At 41.5% G+C, this 26,655-nt stretch overlaps 1 protein-coding gene and 1 long non-coding RNA gene across 2 annotated transcripts in view; one reads left to right on the plus strand and one right to left on the minus strand.

Moving 5' to 3' along the window:
• The window catches only part of SEMA6D (semaphorin 6D), a 576,018-nt gene that overhangs the window by 250,135 nt on the left and 299,228 nt on the right, over nt 1–26,655 (minus strand). The window lies entirely within an intron of this gene.
• On the plus strand, nt 5,450–16,296 carry LOC123583069. The gene is made up of 2 exons (XR_006704726.1): nt 5,450–5,518; nt 15,691–16,296. It is a non-coding gene; the product is annotated as an uncharacterized LOC123583069 (long non-coding RNA).

A 26,655-nucleotide genomic window follows, 5' to 3' on the forward strand; every position in this document is an offset into this window, starting at 1 on the left:
ATAAAATGGCTTAAATCTTTAGGCAGTTCCATCCATACCTAGATATGGCAACATTTTACCATGCAGCAATCTTGTCAGTGAGGAAACATAATGCACAAAACTGTCACTAAATTATACACTGAAGCCAGTTTGCATCGGTGGCAATAGATTTTATGATAGATCCTACACTGAACCAGGGCACATAATTTATATCTATCCCACGTCTCTCGCCTCTCCTTGATAAAAGTCAGGAGGAAGGCATATTTGTATTCCACTGTCCTCTGCCGAGGGTGTTTAACATGCTTATAGGCCAAATGAAGCCGCTTTGTTTGTTATCTCCTGGCTTCCAGAAATAGTCAGCTCTGATAATGTGCCACTGGAGTTCTGAGTTACCACATCATGATGTAATGGCTCTGGGAGTACAGTGAAACCACAAACGTCCAAATGAATTGACACAATTTCCTGCAGAGGAAGCAATCTGAAAATAATAGGCAGAAATTCTGGCTCCTTTTACACTTAGAAGAGATGACAATCATCACTGAAGGGGTGTCTGGGAGTGTTCTGGTGGATCCACAAAAGGGAATGCTCACAAAAATCAGGCTTTTTTACATGCCTGGTGAACCCAACAAGTGTTCTTTATTTACTTTCTAAAAGCATATGGCGGGGGGACAGGTTTGTGGAGTAAACAACCAATGCTGAGAACCACCCAGTCATCCTGTTTAAGTTTGGGTACCCTGTCAAGAGTTCCACAAAAGGATCATGCTCTCTTTTACCTCCTGACTTTGCACCTGTCATTTCCTCTACATGGAACCCTGCACTCCTTCCCAACCACTCCTCCTTTCTTCCTTCAACCCACCCTGTCTCCTCCCCAGCCTTCAAGTCACAGTATAAATGTGGTCTCCATGGGGAAGTCCTCACTGAACAAGCCCGGAATTTAGGGAAGATCTCTCCATGTGCTTGCTCAGCAACCTCATCACCTATGTCCTCTTCAAGCACACTTCTGTCCACTACACTGCAAGCCCCCTGGAGGTAGGCACGGGACTTTATTCATTCACTCTCCTATTCCCAGCAGCTCCCACATGCCTGGGACAGAGGAGATGCTCAATTAATGTTTACTGAAAGATTATTAAAAGAATCCAAGCTTCTGTAGAACCCAGGGTACTCCCTCTACAACTGTCCCTCCAGCACTTTGTTTTGCCATCTCTTCCCCTTCCAAGTGCCCTCAAAGAGCACCGCAGCCTATGTCCAGCCTGGTTATGTGCATTAATGAAAAACTGAATGAGCCAATATTGGGCCATATACATTCAAGGTGATCCTGTAAATAATTGTTCTTATCAACAGGGCACCTCTGAGCCAAAACCCACTAGAGAAGGTGGTTCGACTCTGGTATAGTAATACAACAAGGCAACTTTTCTAATATCCCAACCCCAATTCCAAGTCTACTCACCCTGCCGAAAGCAAGTTAATTAAAGCTCAAGAAACACAAAACCTAAGTTTTCTCTTCAGTCTTTGAAGACTCTCTTCTGCCTCAAAAACAGCCAGTGCAGACACACCATAAGCAGGCACATTCAGCTTTGCTAGATGCTAGCTTTCTTCTAACACCTTCCACTCTCTTTTGCTTTAATTCCCCAAGGGGAGAAAAATGCATGGTATCTGTTAGATTCTTCACTGTAATTTCCCATTATTTGACCTTTGATCCCTTCAGCCTCAGCTCCTCAGTTTCACAGCATCCCCTCAAGGCCCTGCCATTTGTGGTTGAGATTATGGGATACTTATCAGAAATAACTAGCTTGCAGAATTTTCTGAAGATCAATGCACACAATGCAATATCACTTCTCCTGGCCATTTTCTGTACCGCATTCTGACAGGTGGAATTGGAGGTAAAATTTTTAGAGTCAGCTTTCTGGTAGCTCAAAATACATTCTATAGGTCTTGTCCAAGACGTGAATAAAAAAATGTTAAAGCATCTATGTCCATCTTATGTCTTCTCACACTGGGAACGCGTGATATGATGAGAAAGTAAGGAGCACAAGTTTGTGTCCTCAGAGACCGAGTTCCTACTCCTCAACACTGCCATTGCTGAAGGCCTAGGGCCTCAGCTTCTCTGGGTCTCAATTTCCTCATAGTAGTCTTTTACTATTTGACCTTGTTATGTGTAAAATAAATTCCCAGAAAATTATTCCCTAAAGTAAATTTTAACTATATTTTAAAACCAAAGGAAAACTGATTTTGTATCATCCACTGTTTTCCCCATTACTCTGGCTGGTGAGAATGGCCCAGGTTTCATGGAGACACAGAATTGTACATGAACAGGCCCAAGAAGATGTGGGGATTCCATCCATCATTGTCCTAAATGGCTCACTGAGTAAATGATTCTCCTTCTTTTCTGAGCTCCTTTAGGGAGGGACTTGGAAGGTCTGCAACATGAGGAAGGATAAACATTGGCTGAGAATCCAATGTTGAAAATAGGGTCTGTCCTAACATGAAACACAGTGTTAAAATGTTTTCAAGTATTCTGTGATGATAATAATAATGGAAAAATCTTTTATTTCTCCAAAGAAACTCAAGGAATTTCATAGTCACATCAATCATCCTTGCCACTTCCCCATGAGGAAGGAAGAGGGCAGGCACTAATATGATATAAATGGCAGCAGCAGAGTAAGCCATCACATTGAACTAGAGCCTTATAAATTGTTCGTTGCCCCTTGTAACCAAACAGTGAAAGGCAAGTGGGGGGAGGCTTGGCCCACTCTCAAGCCTGAAGCAATATCCTCTAGGAGACCTCCAGACAAGTCGGTGCACCCAATTATTATAAATGGCACTTTGGACAACTATTTATCACTGATTAAAGCCTGTCTGGTCTTATATTTCGAAGTCATCTTTGCTGTCCGGTATTTTTCACTGCATAAAACCTGGTATCCACCAACTAGCATTTACTGGATTTCCCCTTAACTCTCTGATTGCCATCAGTATTAACAACTACTTACCATTCCCCGATTACCATCTGAGTTCTTGTTCCTGGGTTCTTGTTGTCCAAAAAGAATGAGCCAAAGATCTTTTCATGCTTAGTCACTGTCCTTTAAAAAATAAAGAAGACAAAGTCTTCTCTGGGCTTCTCTAGTCTAAATATCTCCTTCTCTACCTTGTTGGCTCACTCTCTGCAGTCTTTCCAAGTCCTCCTTGTTTTCCTCCTTATTATTAAAAATTAAATTCCTATTCCATGCTCTATTCACCTCCACAAATGCTCATGCAATTCCAGTTTAAAAAGGAAATAAATGGCCATATCCCTGGCAGCTGTGATTATCCCCATCTCTGTACCATTATCAACATTTAATGGGTTCTATGAAGTTGAGGACACGATACTGGCCACAAATTGCTGAAGCAAGACCAGTCTCTGCCCCCAGGGCAATCCACCTCTTGAAATAAACTGGTATGGCCCAGCCTGGACAACAAACAGTGGGTCAGGGTGGGCTAATTGGGGGAGGAAAGCATATGGAGGAAATGGTTTTGGTAAAGGACAACTCCCCCAACTCGCTAATGCTGGAAAAGCAGTTTTATTACTTATTGAGGGTGGAGGTCAGTCTATAAAGGGTTAAGGAGACTGCATGGTAAGGATCCAGAGGCACTGGGTACAGGTCACTCTTCTTAAGAAAACAAAACTGATGTGAAGGATGTACAACAGTTAAGGGTCATTCCAAGGTCAGGAGAAGAGTCTCCTCTCAGATACAAATTTCCTGGTGGGGAAGAGGAGGAGAGGAAGAAGAAGGAAACAAATAAGCAACAAAAAAGGCAACAAAAACAAAAAACCTTTCCATCTGATGATTTTAAGGCTATATTTTGCTCCCAGTCTCAGTTTCCTGAGGTAACTCCAAAAAAGAAAAAGGAAAGCTCAAAATAGAATTCACTGCATTCCTTGTACCACAATATAGGTGTGTAATGAATGCACAGAAGGGAGCAAATAGGTTTTTCCTATAAAAAAAAAAAAAAAAAGCACACAATCCGCTGTCATCCTAGAGTCCTTCAAGTAGGTGGATTTCAGAGTGGGCCTGTTCGACCTCAAAGACATCCGCCTTCCAATCTGAGAGTCTATGATCTAATTTCCAACAAACCCACCTGGAAAACTCCTGGTAAGCAATACCTGACAATGTGACCACAATGGAAAATTCAGGCAGCCAGGGAATCAGGGGCAGCCATGCAACTGCCTACAACAGTGTCTTTCCTCTGAATATCTAAGGATCATAGATGGAGGTTCATTCCTTATTCATTATAAAGCTAAACACCTGAAAACTCTCCTGACCATGGTATTACTTTTCCTAGAAGTGTAGCTGGAAGTTGCAAAATTAGAGAGCATCACTGGCTCTTGAAAATGGTGTTTTTCTAGAAAGCACTGCTCTACCCCCAAGGAAAGTGCTTCAGTCCAGCACATCCCTCAACAAGCCTTATTCTTGGGCACTTAAGGTTTTTGTTTTTGTTTTTGTTTTTTTGTTTTGTTTTGTTTCTTCTTTTTATACAAAAAAAAATTTAAAGAAAATGCATTACTCAACACAGCTCCTTTTGAGTGTGGATTCCTTGCCACACTGATGATACAAGGCTCTGGTTCAGCTTCCAGGAGAATATTTTGGCCACTTCATAATTATTTTGCATGAGCAAGTCTTATGACTAATGCATCAGTTACTTAGCACTTTAATGATGTCTTTTTCTAAATAATTTCTTTTAATTGAGGCACCTCACTTATTAGCTTGGTAGAGCTGTAGCCAAGGGCACACTTCTATGACACATACTAATTCACAGTGTCCCTACCAGATAAATGGGACTTTTCTGTCCCTTAGCTGTCTATCCATAGAGAACACTGGGGAGGAATTCTGAACAGTTAGTATTCTAGGCTTCTTCTTATTCCCTGGGAAGGTACAACAAATTGATGAGATAGTAAATTAGACTTTTGTTAAATCAACTCAGTTTGACAGTAATGGTTAAATTCAAACCAGAACATCAATAGCACTGAAAAGTAAGTTGACTCTGTCACTTTGATGTGCCTGTGACTGCTATGACCATCTGAGAGCAAATGGATAATGCATACCATTTAATTCCACAGGATCCTTTTGTAATTTCATTTAAGTTAGTTTTCAGGCCAGACTACTCATATTGGGGAAGTCAACTTAAGTACTGGAGGGTTCAGCATGATAATGAGCTAAGCTTACATCAAGGTAACTGGGTGCCAATGCAACTTACACCATTACGAAATGGTGTATGTATGAATCTGACACTCCTGATATCTGGGTCTATAAAGTCACTATAAAAAAGGTGTTCTCAACAAAAACCATCCATTCCACAAGGCTCAACAGGGGTAACCGTGCATGTAGAGCCCAGTCGCTCAGAAGTCAAAGGCTTCATTCTGCAGCCAACCTGTTGCCCACAATTTGAGGTGTGGTTTTCTGGTTTCTAAAAGTAACTTTCTATCTCTGTCTTCCTTTTCAGATCCACCCAAATTATAGCTTTGGCTGTGAAGAAGGGTTGGAAAAATGACTGCATAGTGAAAAAGGTATTTTTTTAAAAAAATAATTGCACCATTTACTTGTTCTGCTTCAAGTCTAGCCCGCAGAGTCAAAACATATTGAAATGACACAAGACAGCCTCACTGAAAAGTTGTCCTATGCATGGCTCATGTCTTTCACTAACTGAAGACATATGCTCCCAATAGCCTGTTGCAGATCATGTTCTAGGAAGAGGCTAACTTTGCTCCAACTCCTCAGAAATTCTCAGAGGAAAGGAAAACTGCACAATGCCCCTCTGCTGGGGCTGCCTCCAGGAGGGGGTCCTTCCTTTCAGTTTCAGGCCTCTGTGCTCTTTCTGGGGGTAAAGAGTTCCTATTGTTATGTAAGGGTCTATGTAGAAATTTATACCCACCCCCAAATTATCAACTAGCAGAATACCTGCTACATTCATTAATTCATTCTGTAGTACTTATTGAGAGCCTGTTATATCTCAGGGATGATTTCAGGCACTTTATATCAGTGAAGGTCCTTGTGGAGTTGGCATTCCTGGCAAGGGTAGTGAGAAGACAGAAAATAACAATAGACATAATAAGTATGAATATATTAGTAGGTGATAAGGGCTAAGAAAAATAAAACAGATCTCAATAAGGGGATTGGGAATTCCAGGAAGAGGGGATTTAGCAATTTTAGAATATGGTATTCTGGCTAGTTCCTTTGAAAGGTATACTTGATCAAAGGCTTGAAGGAGATGAAAAAGTTGGTGATACCAATGTATGGAAGATCATTTCACGCAGAGGGAACATCTAGTGAGAAAGCCCTAAGTCAAAATCATGAATGCCATGTTTTGAGAAAGTCTAAGAGGCCAATGTAGACTCTTCTAGTGTGACTGTGGGGGTGTTAGTGGGGCAGTGGGGTGCTATAGGAGATGAGGTCAAAGAATAATAGGAGTCCAGGTCATGTGGAGTCTTGTAGATCAGTGATTCTCAAACTTTGAAATGGATGTAGATCATCTGGGATCTTGTGAAAACGAAGAGTCATATCCGCTTGGTGAGGGGCAGGGCCTGAGATTTTCCATCTCTAACAAGTTCCCAGTTTGCCTCTGGTGCTGCCGCTCAATTGCCCATACTTCAAGTAGCAGAACTTCCAACCACTGTAAATGACTTTTACTCTGAATAATGTAGGGAATACACTGAAAAATTCTGTGACTGTTGAGGACAGACTGCAATTGGGGGAAAAGCAGAGAAGAAGGGAGACCAGTTAGGAGACTATTGTAGTAATACAGGCAAGGGATAGTGATGACTTGGATTAAGGAGCTATCAGTGGAAGTAATTAGATTCTGGATATATGTTGAGAGTAGAGCTATAACAATTTCCTGATGGATTAGAAGTCGTGTGTAAGAGAGTCAGGAGACAAAATGATGCTAAAGTGTTTGACCTGAGCAACTGGGAAATAGAGTGGCCATCAACTTGAAATGGGGACTGCTGCAAGTGGAATATGTTCTAGAATGTAGGTTAGGAGTTCAGTTTGGACATGATACATGTGATGATGTTAAAAAGGCAAAGTCTGGAATTTGAAAGAGAGGGCTGGACTGGACATGAATGTGGGAGTAGTTGACAGATTGTATTTAAAGCCATAAAACTGGATGAGTGTGTAGATAGAAAAGTAATAGCCTTGGGCACTCATCTCCTGGACTTCCATCAGGGAGTCTCCTGTCCCTAGGAGACAACACAGAGGAAGGCTGGAAAGTGGATTCTCTCTCCGGTTTCACTGGAAGCCACGCTTGTGAACTGCGTTTGAAGTGTCCTTCCACATTTCCCATACACCTCCCAGTCATATGGGTAACAAGGCCATTGTGTCTTTAATAATGGCTTATGGACACATGTAGAGAGGGAGAAAAAGTGTACTTTCCCACCCTCTACAGTTTCAGTTTCTATGATGAAGCTACATCTATCAGCATGAATTATTATCTGAATGTTCAACAACTTGAAGTCTCTTCGGAGTCTGTTGAAACAAGTGAAAAATCACCCAGTGAAAGGTAGTAGCACAAACATTTACTTATTCATTCAACGACAAAGAGTGTTGACACACAGTGTCCGGCCTAAACAATACAGAAGCTACAGAGAACATTACCTATAGATCTTACCTACCTAACCACTTCAATAATCTTAACAGCTGAGCTTGGCTGAGATGCTTTAAGAACAAACTACACACACACACACACACACACACACACACACACACACACACACACACACACCTGCCCCTGGGAATCTATCTTGGAACCTACTCAAACCTACTCATTCTCTCTGGCTAAGCTTCTGTTGCAGATTTATCCCTTTATGACCTTTCTTTTATCTACCTGCTACCTTGCTAATTGAACTTTAGGCTCATCTATTTTCCTGGAATGCATATTTGGCTCAGTTCTACCCATGCCTAAGGCCAGCTGTAGTTCCCAAGATCTGGGGTGGGCAAAGCTGTAGGCCCTCTGTTTACTCAGTACTGTAGATAATTAGGAACTCTCCTTAAGAAAATTATGGTATAATAGAGATTAGTATTACATGATTGCTTAACAAGTAAGTGATTATTTAATTTGATGTACACATAGATGTGGACTATGAGTAGCATAGATGCTATTATGTAACTTATGGACCTTTGGTCCATTTTGCCTTATGTTCCATCTCAGACTATGGTACCATTTTTGGAGAATATTGTCATTCTCTGATATCCCTCCAATGGTTAAGTGTGCCTGGTTTCTATTAGTAATTCACTCTGGGTCTCTCATCCATGAATTTATCTATATCTTTCCTGAAACTATTGACATTTTAGAATGTGCCATCTCTGGGGGGTAATGACATAACATTTTATGTATCACTGGAAAGTGACAATGGAGAAGAAATCTGTCAAAGCCTGCTTTGGTTTCTGTTCCCCTAGCCTACCTCTCCCAACCGCATGGCACACATTCCTCCCACCTATAGACAAAGCCCTGCCCCAGGCTCTAGGGCCAATCCTATCTTTAATCACAAGGATTTAAACAGTTCTCCTTCAACACTGACTCAGAATCAAATCACTGTAGCTGCAAGTTCATTAGACAGCATGACCCAGTTCTATAAATGAGTTTCTGTCTTATTCCTGAGATCAGCTCCCTACCTTGTACCCTAGTTCTGGCAGCATAATCTTTGTCTTGCTCCTTTGTGTTGAGGTCCCCAGCTTGGTAACCTTCCCAGTACTACTCCCAGCCTTCTAGGAATATCTCCTGCCTTTTTTCCCCAGGGCTGGGGTGATGGGAATCCTAGCCCTGAACACTAGAACTGCCTGAAGCTGCCTGTTTGCATGTCTGCCTGCTTCATGATCCCACATTTCTGTGCTCTTCCCACCTATCAGCACTGCATGGTGTTTCATATCTGATCCTCTACACTCACTGCTTTCTGGATCCATCTGTTGTTACTGGTTTAACTATGTGCAGGCCAGGAGTGAGGCATGAAAGATACTTGCTCTACTATGAGCTTCACTATGAGCAAGTGAAATAAGGAATATTAACCTGAGCACTGCTTACTGCTGTGCAGGTTACATACTGCTCAATTGCAGAGGACAACATATGCAATGTCTGAAAGGTACAGCATATCGCAATGTAAACGGCACCCCCTGGAGTTGTGCTGTGCAGCAACCCTGATGCTAACCACAGCTTGATATCCTGGGGATATAACTTAGAGATTGTGCTTATAGAAAGTTAAGTGGTTATCAGCTTATGCATCAGTGTTTAACATATCATCAGCATTTAAGTTTGGGAATGCTGACTCAAAGCCAGATAAACTTTAATTATAGCCTAATAACAGAGTCAGATTCCAAAGAAAAACAAGTGAGGCAGTATGCCTAATGCCGAACGCTTAGTAAAGTTAAATAATTTAACAGACAGTAAGAATTAAAATTGTCACAATTGAGGCAAGCTGTTTGCCCAGGACAGGTGGCTTCATTCTGAAATGATACAGTGCATGTTTCAGACTGTACTGGTCCTCGGAGCGTATGTGTGGCCTGAGGTGTGCCAAAGGCATTGTTGCTTTCAATCATTTCCTCCTCCCACCTGCCACAGGACATAGCTCTTCCACATTAAAGTCAGGTTTTAGGACTAACTGAATTGGAGCCCCACTTAGCTCCCTCACTTGCTCCTCCATCCCCCTAGACCCCCAAATTTATCTTAGAAGTCCATTAGTATTCATCTTAACACAAAGCAACATTAACTCAATGGTTCATGTATATGGTTCTGAAGGGATATGCTACAGGCCAGATGTAACGGGCAAGGACAGGAAACAATAATCTCAAGACATAGGGGCAACCTAATATATTTAAGGAAGTGGAAATTGATCTGAGAAGCAGGAGATATGGGATCCAGTGGAGGTTACTACTAACCACTACTAACCACAGTGCAACCGTGGCCAAGCCATGCTAATCTCTGGGCATCTGCCCTTTCAACTGTAAAGATGAGGGAGTTGAGTTAGAAGACATCTAAGGTATTTTCCACCACTAAATAACAGATTATAAATTGACAGTTGAAGCTTGTTTTGTCGTGGAGTCCCTCAGTGGTGATCTTCAGACAGCCCAAGGACACAGACTAAACTGATGGCATAGGAATCCCCAACCAGGGTGGAGGAATGTCCCAAACCAACTCCACCTCCTCCACTATTCCCTCCTAGGCAGCTCTGAAGGAAGATGAATGCTTAATTGCAAAGTAGGCGCTCAAGCAACAGCCATGTGTAATTGAAAAGGTGACTTCATAGGCACCATTTAAAACATAAGGAACCTGGAAACCATACACCTTGGCATTCACTCAGAAGGTGGTATTGCGAATACTTATTATATGCCTAGATTTGCCTCTCATAAATTAGATTATAATGTGCGTGGTTAATTCTAGCAAGGTATTAATATCACATTAATCTGAGTCATAAAAATAAAGTGTTTATAGATCTTATTCAGCTCACTAAGAACCAAGTGCCATATGGAAGGTGGTGTCAGAGGATGAGGTTCACAGATGAGTCTCCACACTTCTGTTCAAGGAAAGACACCCATATTTTTCAAGTCCACTGATGTCTTCTGCCTATTAGATTTAGCTCAAGCTCCATTTTTCCCAGAGCAGCCTCCACTAAGCCAGCCTGCAGTACCCCTCTTCCTGATGTCCAGAGACACTTACAGCCTGCACCTGATAATGAACCCCTGCATCCTGACCATTGTATGTTTTTCTCTAATCACATATATGTAAGTCTTGACATTCTGATTAGATTGTAAGCTCCTTCAGACCAAGATCCTGTGATGCATTGCTCTTTTATCTTTTCAAGGGCCGGGCATTGGAGGAGGGCACATATTTAATGCTCAACAAACATGTTTTGAATAGAATTAATTTCATAGACTTTTGAAGAGTCTGTGGGCCAGGTTGGGAGACACACTAACAGATTAGAGGATCTCTGTCTTAAGTATTTACCAAGGGACTTAAAAGAGAAAAACGTGTGCACATAATCACTGAGACACAAAGGTAGTGAAAAAAAAAAGAACAAACCATTTTGCAATCAAAGAGGAGAGAGCAATTCATTGCAAAAGATGGTTCTCAAACTGCAGCATGCATTGGAATCACCTGAAGGGCACACCTGACTAAGCTCCACTTCCAGAATTTCTTATTCAGTTTTGGAAATGGCCTCAACATTTGCATTTCTCACTAATCCCTAGGTGATGAACTAACCCTAGCTCAGGGGCAATACTTTGAGAACCACTGGGCTAAAAGGCAAATAGGCCTGAAATAATGAAAAGCATCTCAGCAGTTATTTTTATCTTTTTGAAAGGACTGGAGGGGACACTGCCAAGTAAGCACTATGAGTAAGAGAGGTAGAGATATGGAAGCACCCACAATGTTTAGGGATGGCAAATAGCTGTATGCAGAGATGAGATTCCCAGAATCCAGGGGCATTATTTTGGGCACCTTCAATGTCATGCCATGGAACCTGGGTTCCTTATTGGGTGATAGAGAATACAGGACTGTTGTACACAGATTCCAAGGAAAGGCTGACAACAGGCAACAATGGAGAATGGACAACAGGGCTTGATAATTAAGCCACTAAACCAATCTGTCTTTATTAAGGGAAACCAAAATAGAACTGAGACATGTGTTCAACCGAAAGCCGCTCCATATGTTTCTGGAGTTCATCTGAGTAAGCAGGACAAAGGTCTCAATTTGATCATTGCCCAGGGTTTTGGGATTCTGCTTTTATTATCACTCATACACACAGAAACACACAGGTACGCCAGAATTTAGAATACGCCTCTTCACACACCCACACGAGTCTGTAGCTGTGAAGTTAGGATTTAGCCCCAGTGCTAAATGCATAGGTGTGGAAGTGCTGCCAAATGCACAGGGTAGGATACTTCTCTAAGTCAAATCATGAGCTGTCCAGAATGGAAACACGATGCACCAAGGAGAGCTAAAGAGGAGGAAAAGGGTATTGAACTTTCCCATCAGGTTCTGTTTGAATGAAAAAGTTGGGTTTGAACTCTGTCTCCCCAAATAAAAATGAAAGCCAACACATAGTGCTAGACGCGATTCTAAACACAATAAATACATCATGCTATTTAATCCTCACAAGAGATGATCGCTATCTTCATTTTACAGATGAGAAAACTAAGACACAGAGAAGTAGAGAAATATGACAAGGTCACACAGCTAGTAAGAGGTGGAGCCAGGATTTGAAATCAGAAAGGCCCCAAATCAGCATCTGTGTATTTAACCACCATGCTAGGTTTGCACTCTGAGTTGTGCAAGATCCTGAGGCTACACGTGCATTTGAAAAATAGTCTCGATTTGTCCCTCATTCCTCTTCCCTCCTTTTCTCTCTTCCCACTGCCTTCCCGAATTATTGAACATCTATGTTTGCCAGGCACTATGCACATAAATTGAAGCTGCTTTTTAAAAGTTGAACGAAGCAGCTGTTCTCAGCAAAGAAATAATTTTAGCAGTGAACCCCATATGTGGCCAGTATACAGGGTCTTCAAAAAGATCAAACCACTCCATGGGGCCACCCTCTCACAGTGCAGCTTTGGCTACACTTGCAACTTAATAAAATTCCAGGACCTTGTCCCCAGTCTCATTGAGTTTCCTATCACAAACTGTACTGAACCTTTTTGCAATGCCAAATAGGATTCAAAACCCCCTGGAAGAAGAGAGTGCAAAGAGGGCTTTTATATAGTTATGGGAAAAAAATACCTTAAAACACATGCATCTGAAGCCTTCTTTCAATTCTCCCATGGAATGCTAACCTTTATTTGCAGTTTGTGAGATTCATGTCAGAAGCTTGCTATAGCCTGAGGTTTAAACCAGAGAGATTCTGACTTGGTCCTGAGGCAGGTACCTTTGTAGCTTTCTAATCTCTCTCTCTCTGAAGTTCAGGGCTTTTAAGAGAGGTTGGTGATGTTCCCTGCGGAGGATTTTCTGTCATTTCGTGGGCAGGAATACATGGTTGTGATACAAAGAACTCAAGTTGAAATCTCTTTTCGTTCTGCTTAATTGCCATTATTGGCCTAATTGCAGGTACGGGGCTCAAAGAGAACGCATGTCACTTGCCATCTGTAGCCGGAAGGTGCTTGAATCAAACCAAATCTGTTCAGGATGCAAAAGACACTTTAGCATATGCAGATGCCCGAAATGGCTTTACAGACCCAAATCCTTTTAATAAGCTTAAGACAGGCCTGAATTTATTTAAATGTCTAATTCTAAATGTACGTATGCCTGGTAGTAATGTTTACCATCTGTCTGACACTGCCTGTTGAGGTAATTGTCAAGCTACAGTATGACATATGGTGCACATATTTGGACCTTAAATATAACAGCCTTGGCATGAAACAATTGGAAACCAAGATTTAATCTTTGGTATCATTCAAGTTGGAGTTGAACAAACAGACAGTTCTGGGCTATTACTGTTTTCTTCCTTGATGATAAATACTCCTCCGTAGACATGCTTGAGAACAACATTGGAGGGACAGGCCTCGTTTCAATGCACTGCCTTTCTCTTGCTCTGGCTCCCACACTTAGAAACCCGGTTTCTAAGTTGGAAACCCAGTCTTCCAGTTGGAATGGCAATTCTGCAGTGGAGGCCAGAAGCCAGTCTCCAGCCCAGGCAGCATGTGGTCTCAGCCAAAGAATATAAGGAGGGTCCCACTTGAGAGCAGAGCTGGTTGCCCGGGTGGAAGAGGCTGAGCAGAATCTGAGGCAATGGCAACAGCCTCAGATCTTCTTTCTACTCTTTATTCTATTTGCCTATCTTCCCTTTTCATCTCCATTCTATTTATTTTGCTTTCCAATTGTCATGTCAAATATGGTAGCATTGGAGGAAAGGAAGGGAGGAAGAAAGGCTAGAAGCTGACAGCTCCAGGAGCCCCCCTAATACCCCAGGGAAATGCACATGACTCCAAGAGATGAGAACAACACCCTTTTCAAGTTATTTTGGTTAAATGATGGAGACCCTAGAGTGACAAATATCTCGGGCACTGCTCCCTTCATTCTTTAAATACTAGCAGCACTGTAGCATTAGATACAGCTGTGTAGATGCCTAAAGCCTGACTTGAAAGACCTACTTTATGCTTGGATTAGAGGATGAGTATAGCTATTGTGGTTGCAGTCGCTGTCTGGGTCTAAAGTGATGTAAATATGGCAACAGGAATAATATAACTCTTGCAGTAATGTAACTAAGAATGTGGTCAGTGCCTGTTGTCAATGGGTATGGCATGTCATTATGCACAGCACTCCATACAATAATAGCTTCCAGTATAAAGTCAACATAGACACTCTTTCTCTAACACTGTTTCTATCCCTAGGCTCCACTGCCTCTTCATCTAGAAAAGGAAGCAGGGGGGATTCTGGAGGATGAGCATGATACTCAACAATGATGTGTGTGTGCGTGTGTGCCTGAACAGTTCGGGAGGTTTGGAAGACGAAAATGACAATATGCGGGGTTAGCCACCAAGGTAATCCAGCCTTGGATCTTCCCCCAGTCTGAAATGACGACTTGATTCCATATTTTGGCCTCCCGCCAAGTTCTGTATTTAAGCCTGAAGCTTAACATGTCCTCTGTTCCTAATTAGCAACAAGGCTAAATTTAGCAAAGGTTTCTCTGGTGCCACCACAGTCACAAAACGATTCTAAAATCTAACATGAAGGCATGTTACTTGATGGATTTAGGAAAAGACAAAACAAACCTGAAGGTGCCTCTCTGAGATCTGATGGCTCCTGGTGCCAAGAAATTTTGAGGCAAAGGGATAAAATTGGCTATTGTGTAAATATGTAAGTTTTGATACAGGAAAGGCCCTCCCTTGGGGCTCAGAGTACACAGTGTGGCAGCCCAGGGGTTACACTCTCAGAGAGGCCTAGCCCAGGGGAGCAATGAGAAGAGGGCAAGATTCATTTCTCATGCCTCCCAGCTCCCCATTAGGATGTTGCTGTTCTGCCTCCTTTCCTCTGACCACCCCCCAGCCCAACAGATCAAAGTTCCCCTGTGCACTGTCATCCCCCTGCCCCTTGACTCCCCAAATTCTCGGCATGTTGAGACTTCAGTTGTCTTGCAGCAGTAACCCCCGTATCAGCCTTTCCTCCTGGTTGGTGCTTCCTCTCCACTCTCCACTGCTTTTTATTTTTTAAATATTTCACATCTACAGGGGAGCTACATGAATATGATGATGATGAACGATGAACAGGTGTATCACCTTCACTGTGCGTCACCTTGCCACTTATACTTTATTTTTCCTTTATCTCTTTCCTTGTATGTGTGTGTGTGTGGGGGGGGGTGTACATGTACAATGTATGCGGTATTTTGGGTTGTGTTGCTGAACCATTTGAGAGTTAGTTGGGCATCCCAACTCCTTCACTCCTCGGTATTTTCACATTCATCCCCTAAGAATAAGGACATTAGCTAGATAATCACAGTTATGACCATCGCACTTAGGAAATTTAACACTGATACTCTACGACTAGCTAATATACAGCCCATGTTCACATTTCCCCAATTGTCTCACGTGTCTGTTACAGGACTTTTATGTGCCATACTGATGTTTATGGAAGGTCTAGGCCAGTGGTTTTGCAGAATGGGCTTACTGCTGTAAACGTCACTAAGTATTATCACTTTTGCTACCTCCTCAGTGGTCTCAAACATCACTGGACACTGTTAAGTCTTATGTTCTATTTTCACTTAAGGTAAAGAATGAAGATGCCAGATGACTTGATGGAGGGCAGACACCCAGCCCAGGACCAGCCAGAGGAACCAGGGCAGAAGAGCACATTTATGGTCCTTTTTCCTGCCTTCATTTCAGATCCCCCCAGCGCTGTAACTCCAGCTCACATGAGGCCTGATTTCCTTCCTTACTCCTATATCCACTTCTTATGCAAACAGCCATGTTGAGCCACTGTAATTATGACAGGAACCAGACAAATTCTCCTGATGGTGACAAGCCCATACTCCCCACTTCTCCCTTTTCCCATCAAGGACAGGGAATTTCCACTCCCCTCCACAAAGAGAAAAACTGTGGTGAGACTCTACTGGACTCCCTCCTCTGTGAAGTGACTCAGATCTGAGCATGCCTGGCTAGCCCATTCCTCTTTTGCTCCAAGCTGCCTGTCTGAGCGGACACACTTACATGCTCTCGTTAGACTCTGTGTGTGACTGCATGCATGGTGGGTGCAGTTAGGCAGGTCATGGTCAGCGTAGAGAGCAGAGTAAGAGGCCTGTGTGGTGGCATATCAAAGCCATGTCATGTTCTCAAATTAGCTTCATCAAAAATAAAGCTGCTATTTTGATATTTATCTGTCTGGTGCCTGCAATTCCCTGTTGTTTTCTATCTCAGGAGGGCTAAATGGTCTTATTTGTTGGCTCTCTGAATCCCCAACTTTCTGATCAGAGTATTAACCATAATAGAGCAACACAAGTTTCCCCCTGCCCTCACCATGGGGTGGAATGGATGCTGTGTCTGCACTGAACTCTTCCCTCTTGAAGGGTACAATGGGTTGCCTAGGCTGTGGGACAATGGGGAGAACTCAGGGCTGCTCAGGCAGGGTGGGGGTGGTGAGGACAGAGGCAGCCAGCCAGCTTGAGTTGAGCCCCAGCCAGCTGATCTGCCAGGAGACTCCACAGAATTCAGAAGGTGGGAGGAGAGGCTCATGATTCTTTTAAGCAGGTGCAAAGAAGTTGAAAATGGACAGGCTGACTCCCCATTTTAAACTCTGTGGGGAAAGGGCAGGTCTGGCTGAACAGCAGTATAGCACATCATCTTTGGAGACCGGGCGGGTGGTTGCTGGACGGCAGCGGAGGAGCAGGGGGCTTTATGTCTGGCTGCCAAAGGCTAATGCGTTTGCTATGCAGACTGAGCCTTGGGTTCCTACCAGGTTCTCTGGAGACACTTGGGCTTCTTTACCAGGAGGTGACTGGGCTGTTCTTTCTAACAAAGACTTGCCCTTAGATACAAAGAAAAATGGCCTGTTGTTAGTCGGGGGTTTGGGGGTGGGATTAAGCTTAAGTGGCAGTAAATATAAGGATTGGGGTCTCTCAACCTTTTGCTTACATCACTAAGGCTTTAAATGATTCTGAGCGATGTCTGGCTTGTCTCTGAGTATGAGAAGAAACGAAAGACAATGATGTCATTCAAAGCAGAGGTGAGGATGTCTAGGTCTTGAGCTGTCACATATAGGGATGTGATGTGTGTGTGTGTGTGTGTGTGTGTGTGTGTGTGAGTGTGTGTACACGTGCACACACAGACACAAGCAAAGATATCGATGTTTCCCCCAAGGAAGAGTGAAGTTAGTGTTCTTGCTATCTCTGCATGGCTGCCAATACTTGAATAGTGTGGCAAATACCATCGCTTCCACCTCTACCACACACATACGCTTGTTTTTCTTCCCAGAGAGTATGAACAAAATGACCCCAGGCCCTTGGTGTGCTCCCCGAGTCCTGACTAGAATCATTCATTGCCTCCTTGGCGTGTGCTGGGCAGGTTTGATGATAGGGTTTGGTTTCTCAAGTGAAACTTTTGAGACCCTGTGATCACGGGGCTTACACAGTGCATGGCACAAAGGAAGTATCTAGTAAAAGGGTAGACATGTTCTGTTCTTTTCTGTGAGTACCAAACAGTAGGGTGTGCAGGTTAATGACAGGCAGTTCTAGACACAGTTCTGTCGTTTATTAACTTGGTGACTTTGGTAAGTTACTCAATTTCCTTAAGTCTCATTGTCCTCATTTATGAAACAACAATAAGGACTACCTTGTGCTATTGTTTGAGGTTGTCATTCCTGGCAATATTCAGAACTCAATCAAATGTGGGCTGGAGTTGAGAGTAGTGCTTTGTCAATAGGTTGCTATATTGGAGAAAGTCTTAGTGGGCCTCGGCGCCTCATCTCGTAATTAACATGGGGTTGGGTTAGAATCTCAAATTAGAAAATATCTGCCATTGCTTTGTGGAGATGTGTGTGTAGGTTGTGGTCCCGGGGACAGGAGTTGTCTTAGGAAGTCTTCAAAGGAGGCTTTGAGTCTCTTATTACTTGGGAAATTTTTCAACAAAAACTCCCAATTTTACATAGTGCTTGCATCAATCCAGAGTCAGAAAATTGCCTTTCTGGACATATAAAAATCTTTAAAGTATATTGGAAAACAAATTAATCTGATACATGAACCTTTGACAGACATCACTAAACTTCTCCACATTATGTTCTCCGCCTGCCTATCAAATATTCTGCGTGAGAAAGAATGGGCCAAAATCTTGCATTGTGGCAACTGAAGGGATTGCTAACTCAAATGTCTAGTCTGTGACTAAATAAATGAGGTTTGCTGCCCAGTGGCATTACATTAGTTGTGGAACTTCTCCCAAGGTTGGTATCATTAAGAGAAGGGGGATTTCCATTTGTCTTTAGAAGGAGCAAAAACCATACACAGGGTTCATAAATCATACAGAGACTGAACATGTGCTCATGTGTGTATGCGCAGGCGCATGTGTATGGATATAATGAAAATGCTCAGCTGCAGCTAAATGCTGACCACCCTCAATTTCTTGTGCTACTGCCATTTTATTCTTTTTCCCTTGTGATGCTCCCATTTTATTCTTTATTTTAGGGTTTCTCTCTTTCACAGCAGTTAGCAGGGGATGCAAGGAAATGAAATGAATCTATGCTCCAAGCGCAGACTTTCTGGCTAGGAGGAGAGAGATCTGGTTTCTATGGGAGCGTGTGAAAGGCAGCAAAGTACAGCACCATGCACTTTCCTCTCCCAGAGTCCTAGGGTGACACCCGCACGCCTTTGACCTGATACAAGCAGCTAGAGATATAGTTATTTTGTCACAGCACCTTCAAGAGCAGAATCAGTGCCACCACTGCCCTCAATATGGAGAGGAATAAGAGGACACTGGTGGGCCCTCTCTCGCACTGCCTGATTCTCCCCCGCCACTGGCCAACAGACTTCTCTGGGGTCTGCCTGGATCATGTGGCTTTTTTCTCAGGATCTCCCCAAACCACGGCTATCTTCATCATGGGAATGTGAGGTGCTCCTTAAAGTACACAGGCTTTGAATGCAGATGAGGGACAAAACATGAAGGAAAATGTGTTTGAAATCTTTGATTCCTCCTCCTGAACCTGGCCAAGTACTTAAACACTTTAGCTCTTATTTTCCTCATCTGTAAAGTACAACTATTGATGTATATCCCTCAGCTTGCTATCAAGGTGAAGTGACACACATTTTAATAATACCACTGAATCGATGCTCAAATGTGTAAGCTTCTTTCTCCTTGGTGACCAGAACACCTACACGTCGGCTGGACGGTAACTCTTATCTTTCAGGAAGATGCCTGTCCACTGGGCAAGCTTTGCTGCATAACAGCAGCAACAGCCACAGTCTGGAGAACTGCAGGGCCGTGTGTTAGAGAATGCAAGATACTGAGGGTCGGGAGACTTGGGTTCTAGTCGTGGCTCCTCTCTGTACTGCACCCAGGACTGTGAGCAAGTCACCTGATCTCTCTGAGTCTGTTTCTGCCCATCTCTGAATGCCTGTTCCACCAAACTCATAAAGTGTTACAAAGAGCAGTAGAGATGCTAGTGTCCTTTCAGAGATAAGGCTCAGTATAAACACATCAGATCAACAATATCAAAGTCCCGTGGTCAGGTGTCAGCTCCAGAGGCTCCTCAGTTAGGACTTCTACTCTGGAAGGGGTGCTATCCTTCTTATCCTATTCTGTCAACACTGGCAAAAAGCCCAGACATGTCTCTGAAATAAAAACTAGGACCAGGAGAGGCCCAAACGTCCTGCATCTGGCCCAATGTCATGGGCTCCCAGTAGGTATCAGAACTTAGCCTGAGTCCATAACTCAGGCTAGAAGATTTACACTCAGAATTGTTCGTGGTATCCTGGCCTAGCCAAGGTAACCCAAATATGGGCATCTAGCTCTTCATTAAGCACATCTTATACTCTAACATTCACTTATTAAACATTTACTACATGAATGAAGCATTTAACAAGTGGCAGGCATCAAGCAAACATGAAATACTGCAAATATTATCTATTATCCCAATTTTAAAGATACAGGAACCTGAATTTTCCCAAAGCCTTCTAGCCAGTGAGTGACAGATCAGTCTGTCCTCTTTGACTTCAGCACACTGACAATCTCACATTTTCTATAAGCAACAGATTCACAGAGGTCTGGTGTGGTCTCACTCACTTTCTTTGTCTTTCTTTGTAAAAGAAAAGTTTGCATTTGAAATGAAGGCTCAATATGATGAATGGGGACTTAGGTATATGTCACTTCAAGAAAAATCAGCATAGAGAAAACCATTTTTTTTTCCCGAAGTAGATGTACTAGCAGAGGGTATTCAAGTTTATCTCAGAATTCATCACAGGATATTACTAATGAATAACATTCCATAAGATATCCAGCATATAACTTGAGTTCCAAAAGTCTGCTTGATACAGATTTTTGTATTATGCTACTACTTGAATAAAGTAAATATAAGATAGTGTATAACTCATAAAATAGACACCATTAAAGGCAGAAAAGAAACTGTATTGGTCAGGCACATGGACGGCACAGTCCGCTAAGCATCCAACTCTTGATTTTGGCTCAGGTCATGTCAGGCTACGCACTGACAGTGTAGGGCCTGCTTGGTTCTCTCTCTCTCTCTCTCTCTCTCTCTCTCTCTCTCTTTCTCTCTCTGTCATTCTCTCTCTCTCTCTCTCTCCCTCAAAATGGATAAATAAACTTAAAAAATAAAGAAACTGTATTGGTTCTAAAGTATATCAACACAACTAAATATAATTACTGATTTTACTAATATTTTGTGTCAAGTGTCAAGACAAAAAAGTAGAAAATGAGGCCAGGCTTTAAACAAAAATGAGATTGGATGAGGGGTAGGAGATGACTACGGTCTACCCATCTTTTGTGTTCTTATTTGGCTCAGTTTTTATGGGGAAGTTACAGTGAGAAAACAGTTTGATGAAATATTCCTCAAAATCAATGGGCACATGTAATGTCTTGACCTAACAGTTTGGGTCACAGGACCCGGAATAGCAGAAGGCAGGAACAACATTAATATGTGGAGGTAACGTCTAGAAGACATTTCATGAACCAGTGAACATTCTTAGTCTGAATGAATTTGAAAATTTGTTACAAAAGATATTCCATTCATCTGGGTAGAAGGGAACCATCTTTCAAAGATGATGTGACATGCCCTTGTCATATTCACATGGTTTGGGTCACAGATTTTACCAATTACTGCATAGCCTTTAAAGTTTTCATCCCATATCAATTTTCTTCCATTCACACCTCAGGCCAGTGATGGGAGGATAGTATCTTTCCTTCCATGTGGCCTTATCCCGGGAAGCCCTTTCATCTGGGGCCAGGACAAAACAAAGCACAGACCATGCAGCTGAATGTGCTGGATTCCCAGAGAAGCCCACTTTCTGTAGTGTACTTTTAAATCACAGAATTTATTTATGTTCTCTCTCTCCTTTCTGTGGTCAATGACACGGGTCAAAGGCATTTAATCAAACCCTTGTAGAGAGATGGGTCCCATCACCATGCAGTGCGACGATCTAATTTGTCTTCTGTCAAAAAATGTATTTTGGGAACCGAGCTGAATATGATAAGTGTGATGTCTTTTTACGGTCACTGCTGAAATATGTGTATGGCACAGATTTGCTAGGCTCATTATTTCATCTGTCTCTGGGTAAATATTGAAATTGTTGTTAGCGTGGATACTAAATACTGAGGAAACATGGGGACATGTTTTCTTTATTCCACTCTAAGTTTAACTAGTGAAAGCCAAAATTACCTTCTGATCTCTGAATTACAATAACTGATGACCAAAAAGGCACTGCAAAGACAGGAAGGTCTACAGACCAGATGTTGGTGGAGAAATAATAATGTGAAGGAAGCCTATAGTGGGAAACAAAAACAAAACCTCCTCCAGCCAGCAGGTGGTGCCACAATTTATAGTGTTTGGGCTACTTTGGGCTTGATGAACAGCTTGCTAATTGCCTTGTCAGTTAATTTAACTAACGTAATTTAATTTCTTCTGCTGTATCACATAGTGGTTTATTAAAGAAATCATATCCAGGGGCGCCTGGGTGGCTCAGTAGGTTAGGCGGCCGAATTCGGCTTAGGTCATGATCTCGCGGTCTGTGAGTTCAAGCCCCACGACGGGCTCTGTGCTGACAGCTTAGAGCCCGGAGCCTGTTTCAGATTCTGTGTCTCCCTCTCTCTCTGACCCTCCCCCGTTCATGCTCTGTCTCTCTCTGTCTCAAAAATAAATAAACGTTAAAAAAAAAAATCATATCCAGCTCTTTGGCCCTGGATAACCAGCTCATTTGTTAATGTTGCTAACAAGTTCCAGGCAAACTCTGCTGACTTCTCCATCCACCTAACTCCAAAAGGAAGGCAGAAGTTTGATCCTAGGTGTTAATCAAGTGCAGATATAGATGTAGATTCTGAACTAGACCTATGTCTCAAACTTAATCTGAACTTGTAAAGTAAGAAGACAGAGTGATGCCCCATTCTCAAAATATAGGAGAAACTCTCTTTGGTCCCATGTAGAATCCTTTCCCCTGAGACCACTGCAAGTTTTTGCTGTGTTACAGACAAATCCCCCATCAGTCCTCAAGTATTCTCTTGTGTGTAATTTATTTTATTTTCTTTGACGAAAAAGTAGAGAATGAAATAACACATGAGACAAGAAAGGGAAGTGAGAAACTTACAAGAAACTTGACAAGAAAGGAAAATTCCACCTCTGAAAATAACTCTAGTCAGTGATACATCTCCTAGTATTTACATAGTTCTCTGATTAATTTTAAGTCTGGAGCCCTGAAAGCTGTATTTATAATGCAAATTAAAGAACTGAAGAACTTGGCTGAACTGATTAAAAGAAAAAAAAATTGTTTTGGGATTCCCCATTTGCCCAGGTGCCAAAAGTTACTTCACTTCTCTGCATTGACTTTTCTAGAAATATCCAGACCAATACTTCCCTCTACTGCTTAAAAGCAATTCTACAACATGAGTCAGCCAGAATTATTTATACAAAATAGCATACCTGTTTCACAGGTGTAGAAACTGAGGCATAAGTGTAAAGTTGACTTTTGCATAGTAAAGTCAAAGGAAAAGATTAGAAATTATTCAAAACTCTCACCTCTGTGGAAAGCGCTAGGTAAGTGTAGGCAAACCTATGTTTCTGAATGTAAATCTTAACCAAATGACTCTGTTAAGTGAAGATATGAGACTTGGAAAAAATAAATCTTTGAAACAGATTTAAGAAAAGAGAAGGGACAAATTATCAAGGTATGTATATGTATATACTCAAGTGTGGGTCTAACATTATACTGATTATATCAGAACCTCTGTCAGTGGAACTGGGACAGTAGTATTTACTAAAATTTCCAAGCAATTCTTCTTTTTAAATTTTAAATTTTTAAATTAATTAATTTATTTAAATTCAGATTAATTAACATACAGTGTAATACTGGTTTCAGAAGTAGAACCCAGTGATTCATCACTTACATACAACACCCAGTGCTCATTCCAACCAGTGGCCTCCTTAATGCCCATCACCCATTTAGCCCATCCCCCTCCAGCAACCTCAGTTTGTTCTCTATATTTAAGAGTCTCTTATGGTTCACCTTCCTCTCTATTTTTATCTTATTTTTCCTTCCCTTCCCCTATGTTCATCTGTTGTGTTTCTTAAATTCTACATGAGTGAAATCATATATTTGTCTTTCTCTGACTTATCTTGTTTAGCATAATACACTCTAGTTCCATCCACATTGTTCCAAATGGCAAAATTTCATTATTTTTTTATCACCAAGCAATATTCCATTATCTATGTATACCACATCTTATTTATCCATTTAACTGTCAATGGACATTTGGGCTCCTTCCATAATTTGGCTATCGTTGATAACACTGCTATAAACACTGAGGTGCATGTGCCCCTTCAAATCACTATTTTTGTATCTTTTGGATAAATACCTAGTAGTGCAACTGCTAGGTCATAGGGTAGTTCTATTTTTAATTTTTTGAGGAACCTCCATACTGTTTTCCAGAGTGGCTGCACCAGTTTGCATTCCCACCAACAGTGCAAAAGGGTTCCCCTTTCTCTGCATCCTTGACATATCTGTTGTTTCTTGAGTTGTTAATTTTAATCATTCTGACAGGCATGAGGTGGTATCTCATTGTGGTTCTGATTTGTATTTCTCTGATGATGAATGATGTTGAGCATCTTTTCATGTGTCTGTTAGCCATCTGGATGTCTTCTTTGGAAAAGTGTCTATTCATATCTTCTGACAATTTCTTCACTGGATTATTTGTTTTTTTTGGGTGTTGAGTTTGATAAGTCCTTTATAGATTTTGGATACTAATCTTTTATCTGATATGTCACCCGATATGTCTTCTCCCATTTGTCAATTGTCTTTCAGGTTTGTTGATCATTTCCTTCGCTGTGCAGAAGCTTTTTATCTTGATGAGGTCCCCATGGTTCATTTTTGTTTTTATTTCCCTTGCCTCTGAAGATATGTCTAGTAAGAAGTTGCTGCAGCTGAGGTCGAAGAGGTTACTGCCTGTTTTCTCCTCCAGGATTTTGATGGTTTCCTGTCTCAAATTTAGGTCTTTCATCCATTTTGAGTTTATTTTTGTCTATGGTGTAAGAAAGTGGTCCAGGTTCATTCTTCTCCATGTCGCTGTCCAGTTCTCCCAGCACCATTTGCTGAAGAGAATTTTTCCCCTGGATACTCTTTCCTGTTTTGTCGAAGGTTAGTTGGCCATGCATTTGAAGGAACATCCCTCAGCATCATAAAGGCCATATATGAAAGGTCCACAGCTAATACCATCCTCAGTGGGGAAAAACTGAGAGCTTTCCCCCTAAGATCAGGAAAATGACAGGGATGTCCACTCTCACCACTGTTTTTCAACATTGGACTGGAAGTCCCAGCCTCAGCAGACAACAGAAAGAAATAAAAGGCATACAAATTGGCAAAGAAGAAGCCAAATTTTCACTCTTCACAGATGACATGGTATTTACTCCCTATGGAAAACCTGAAAGACTCCACCAAAAAACTGCTAGAATTGACATGTGAGTTCAGCAAAGTTGCAGAATGTAAAATCAATGTACAAAAACTGGTTGAATTTCTATATACCAATAATGAAGCAAAAGAAAGAGAAATCAAGGAATATGTTCCATTTACAATTGCACCAAAAACCATAAGACACCTAGAAATAAACCTAACCAAAGAGGTAAAAGATCTGTAGGCTGAAAACTATAGAAGGCTTATAAAAGAAATTGAGGAAGACACAAAGAAATGAAAAAACATTCCATGCTCATGAACTGGATGAACAAATATTGTTAAAATGTTGATACTACCCAAAACAATCTACATATTCAATGCAATCCCTATTTAAAAAAATGAGTATTCTTCAAAGAGCTAGAACAAACCATCTTAAAATTTGTATGGAACCAGAAAAGACCCCGAATAGCTCAAGTCATGTTGAAAAAGAAAACCAAAGCTGGAGGCATCACAATTCTGGACTTCAAGCTGTATTACAAAGCTATAATCATCAAGACAGTATGATACTGACACAAAAAACAGACACAGAGATCAATGGAACAGAAGTGAGAACCCCAAAATTGTCCCATAAATGCATATCCAAGCAATTCTAATAAATACTAACCTACTAAAATGCAATCTTGGCTAGTGAGGTATTGGAAAGCAGTGAAGAAGGCAATTAGAGTGATATCCTTTTTATTAAATTATTATAAAATTGTTTCAGTTTGAATAGTTGATATAAGCATGAATAAATTAATATATATTATATTGTGGTCTCAGTTATCTTAAATTAATATAAATATATGACATAATCACAATTATTGGGAATAGAAACATGTAATTCAGGAATTCTCAGCAGATATTAGTATCTTTACACTTTTTTCATTTATAATTTAGCCGCGTAATTACTTTGTTGAATAACTGCAGACAGAATGAAAGTGCAGTACAGGTCCTGTATGACCCACCAAGTACCTATTATGCAAAGGGAGACTTCTCAAGGGCAGCATGGCTTCTAACCAGTCAAAACCTCCTCTTTTCACCAGAGGGGTCACTCGACTGATGTCCCATCTGACTGGCTATGAAAATGACTTCTCAAGGAACCTGAAGGGCTGGTAGTATTGTATATAGCAAAAGGAATCCTGGCTGAGGAGGAAGATTTGGGTTCAACATTGATAGGTTAAGAGCCAGTTTGGGAGCAACTATCTGCCAAGTAGCCATGGTGGTGTTAAGAAATTTTGTGGGTAGGAATATTGGTACTGCCTTTATTCACTAGAGGAAAAAAATTTAAAAAAAGCTAGAACCACCAGAATAATCACTCATATCACCATCTGTGAGCCTGCTGCTGTACAGGGGAAAAATAACAGGCTATAAACACATGATTTACCTGCAAAAGCTTTAGAAATGCAATATCAAGCCTTACAGACACAGCTCTATCTTTTATGTAAACAGCGTTTTGTTTCCATCCAAGAAACTATAAGCAATTTATAGATATAGCTGAACCCCAAGGTTCATAAGGGATATAATCTTGAGAAATATATGGCTTAAAATCATGTAACTGAAAGCATTAAAATAATCTCAAATTAGCCCTGAAAGCATGATTTATT

This window comes from Leopardus geoffroyi, chromosome B3 (genome assembly GCF_018350155.1).
Source record: "Leopardus geoffroyi isolate Oge1 chromosome B3, O.geoffroyi_Oge1_pat1.0, whole genome shotgun sequence".
Taxonomy (NCBI): Eukaryota; Metazoa; Chordata; class Mammalia; order Carnivora; family Felidae; genus Leopardus; species Leopardus geoffroyi.